The 3,738-nt window shown below is 57.2% G+C and overlaps 1 protein-coding gene across 1 annotated transcript in view; it reads left to right on the top strand.

Moving 5' to 3' along the window:
- Positions 1–3,647: 3,647 nt before the first annotated feature.
- G3BP1 (G3BP stress granule assembly factor 1) overlaps positions 3,648–3,738 on the top strand; it is a 30,053-nt gene continuing 29,962 nt past the window's right edge. The window contains exon 1 of the mRNA XM_019506106.1: positions 3,648–3,738. This exon is cut by the window's right edge and continues 1 nt beyond it. The gene's annotated coding sequence lies outside the window, so the exon portion shown is untranslated.

The following is a 3,738-nucleotide window of genomic DNA, read 5'->3' as shown; positions in this document are numbered from 1 at the left end:
CTGCCTTTCACTCCTGACCTACAGCACCCCGCATCCTGCTAAGGTATACAGGGACCCCCCCCATGGGCTCCAACCCCCCCCCACACACCTTCACAAATAACACGTCCCCCCCACACAGACGCTTCAAAAATAGCATCTCATTATTTACATTCCACATCTCTTGATTTTTTAGAGTCTCTCTTGGTTTTTGACACTGCGGGGGTGGCAATACTGCAGCGCCCAGGAACACGGGGTTTCAGAAGTAGGAAAGCCCCTGCAGAAGTGGGGCAAAGTGAGGGGAAACACCGCAGCAAGTGTCAGGACAGCACGGGGGTTGCACGAGAGAGCTCTCGCTGCTCAGAGCCACAGCACTGCACGCCCTCAAAGTGAATCGCTGCGGTCTCTGGTTCGAAGGAGGAGGAAAACCCAACCATGCAGCAGTTAACGTTGCTAGCAGGTGTGGGGGTGTTGCATTACTGATGTTTCCAGGAAAGGCATGCCCACCGTGCAGCAACACAGCTAACGCGTTTTGCAGTCACACGGGTGGCAAGAACCATCCGAGGTTCATGAGCCACATCCGACGAGGCTGGATTTAGACCAAACTGCCCTTTATTTCACCCTGCTGAAAGCAAGTCTAATCCATACTACAAGCGAGCCCGCTCCCTGGGATGGAAGATATTTCATTAGCAGGTTGTGGGGGGTGGCGTGTGGTTCTTAGGTTTCATCTTGGCTGGAGGAACTTACCTCAGATAACCTGATAGCGCCGCAGGGCCTCACCCACTTGCGTATTTTTCCTCCCTTTTCTATGGGGGCAATGAGCTAGAGCTGGTAAAATTTTGGAAGAAAGGAAAGGGATTTTTTTTCTTTTAAAGAAATAACAAAAGATTTCCACTCTTAATTAGGAAATGGATTAAAGCTGATGTCAAGTGTGCCTGATAATTACTAGGAATTTGATTGGGTTTGGAGGCGGGGCTGAATTTTTCCCAGCTAAAATCTGCGGGGGAAAATAAAGTCTCATTTGAGTGTTGGGGGGTGAATTGGGGAGGGTCAAGGCAGCCATGTGAGCCAAAGAGGTTTGAAAGGCTGGTGATTCAGAAACTTTGCAGCTGGCTCAATGTGGATCCTTGGCAGCTGTGGGGGATTCAGTTTAGCACAGGCTGCCCTGCATAGTGTGATCAGTGTGGGATACAAAGGTTGGTGGGGAGTGAGAAAAGGAAATGGCTGTGATGATAAGGCTGGAACTGGTTGCGTTAGGCTAGCTGGGAGGCACTGGCTGGGCTTTGGTTGCTTTGGCTCATGAGATTTAAGAGGTTATAGGGGTGTTGCTTGGGGTGGCAGTCTCATAGATGCCCCATGTGAAGGGTCTGTGTCCCAGTCTTTGTAGGGACTCCCTTGCAGTCTTTGCTTCGTGGGGAGAAGAAATTTCTGCCTTTGGCCCCTGTGTTTGCTTATCCCCCTGGAGAAGCAGAGCAGGGCAAGAGCGTGTGGGAGCTGGGTCTGAGGTGTGCAGGGGAGAGGGACATTTTCCATGGGGGTGCAGAGATCCCAGGAAGGCTGGAGCTGAGGCTGGGGAGAGCGGGGTCACTGCAGGACTGGAGTGAGGAGTACGGGCAGAGCGGTGTGGGGGGGCTGGAGCAGGGATCAAAGGAGTGCAGTAGGTCAGGGTGGAAATATGTCGGCAGGGCTGTATGGAGGGGGAAGTCACAGGCAGCAGCTGCCTGTTTCATGCTTGGCTCAAACTTTCCTTTCTCCCATATCTCAGCTGGAAAAATCACCAGGTATCTTGCGCTTTGCTGCCTACGGCAAGCAAAGCTGTTCCATAGACCTGGGAAAAAACCCATTTCTAATAGGTGCCCCCACCCAGACTTGCTTTCTTCCTGGGGGCATCAGCAGTGCATCCCACCTGGGATATGCAGGCTGGAAGACGACACCAAGTCTCCTTAGCGCAGGGGTCAGGCTGGATGCCATTTCGCCGCAGCCCCTGGTCACTGCTCTAATAGGAGGTACTGATCCGGCCCTTTTGTAAGGAGAGGTGATTTGGGAGCAGGGATCTCTGCGCTCTGACGGGTGACTGAGTTCCCCCTGCATGGCGGAGAGAGGGGGGCTCTGTTACGTGGCTGTCCTGCGCAGTCACTTGCCTCCTATTAAACTCAGCAGGGGCCTGTGCCTCTGATTTATGAGCTGGCAGCTTGCAATGCAGCTCAGTATATAAATAGCAGGGGGTGGGTGCAGAAAGGGAGGGTATTCATGCCATGGATGGCATAAGGCCAGACCCGTCCTTGTGAATCCCTGCCCGAGAGCATGGGGGAGGTAGTTCCCATGACTTGTTCTCCCGTTGCCTTTGATTCCCACTGCCCCAAACCTGGGTAGCATGTGGCAACGCCCAGGGTAATTACCACCACTCCAAGCTAATTAGTCCAGCAGTGCTCCTAGGCTAAAAGGTGCTTGGGGAGTAGCATCTCAGCTTGCCGCCGGTGGCCCAGTGATGACTGTTGGTTTGCACAATGGCTTCTCCTTGCGTGTTGGCTCAGGGATGAGGCCTTGCTATGGGGTCCAGTGTGACCCCCCCCCTCTGTTGGAGGGTGCCTGGGTGGGGATGGGGTAATGTGCATGGAGGGGGAAGGAAGACTTGGCCTTTTTGGAGGAGCTTTTAGGAGCAGGTGGATGCCACCAGCTGAAGGTACCCGGGCGAGCTCTGCAAGCCCAAAAGCCAGAGAGGTGAGACCCTGTGTCGCACTACTCCTGGGGCCGGGGTGCAGCACTCCACCCTGGACTGGGGACATTTTTAGGTGGGGGGAACTTGGCTTTGCATCTGTTTGGCTGTTGCTTTGTAGCGGAGAAGTGATGCCAGCCACATGCTGGGCCATGGGGATGCTCCTAAGCCCCTGTGGTGGTTGCGTAGGGGCCATGGGTGCCCGCTGAGGCTCTGCAGGCTGGAAGGTGCGTGTTGGGCTGGGCATGGGGGCCTGCAGCAGCCCCACAGGGAGATGGGGCTGGGTCTTGTACATGTTGGGGGGAATTCACGAGTGGGGGGAAAAAATCCTCCGTGGGGAAAACCAGCATGGGAAAAGACTGAATGGGGGGAAAAATTAATGTTGTGGGGGGAAATCACGCGTGGGACAAATCACGCATGGGGAGGGTGTCCTAGGGTCACGCGTGGGGCTGGGTCAGCGCACGCAGTGCAGCCTCCCACCCAGTAGGGGGCGCTCTGCGCGGGCAGCGCCGCTGCCCCTTTAAGACGCCGCGGCCTGTTCATCACGGCCAGGCGCGCGCGCTCATTGGCTGAGCTGCGCCAGGGCTACCGCCCCTGTCTCCACACGGGGTCTCCCTCCGAGGGCCCACGGGCTGGTCGCTACGGCTCAACCGCACTCGGCAACCCGCCTTTGCTGAACCTTGCGCCTCAATGGCGATGGGAGCGTCGCCCTATTGGCCGGGCGGCCAGTCCATCCAGCCTTGTCCCACCGACAGGGACTCCCTCTGGCTTCCTACTGGCTGCTCCCAACGCTCGTCGCCTCGAAGCGCGCCGCTGCTCCGTAGGGCGGCTCGCATGCCGCTCAACCCCCTTCCCGCCTCCTTCCCAACCCACCAGCCAACCAGCTTCCGAGTGGGCCACGGCGCCGGCCTCCCATTGGCTGTCGGCGCCGCCGTGGGGCTAGGCTGCGCCGCGGCTATATAGGTAGCAGCCGGTGCCGGAGCACGCCGTTGCGTGAGGTGCTTCCCGTCGCCCGGTGCTGAAGTGACGCCTCCTGCTGCCGGCCC

This window comes from Gavialis gangeticus, unplaced genomic scaffold (genome assembly GCF_001723915.1).
Source record: "Gavialis gangeticus isolate Ggan-Ray unplaced genomic scaffold, GavGan_comp1, whole genome shotgun sequence".
In the NCBI taxonomy this organism is placed as follows: Eukaryota; Metazoa; Chordata; order Crocodylia; family Gavialidae; genus Gavialis; species Gavialis gangeticus.
This window is presented reverse-complemented; position numbering and strand designations above follow the sequence as displayed.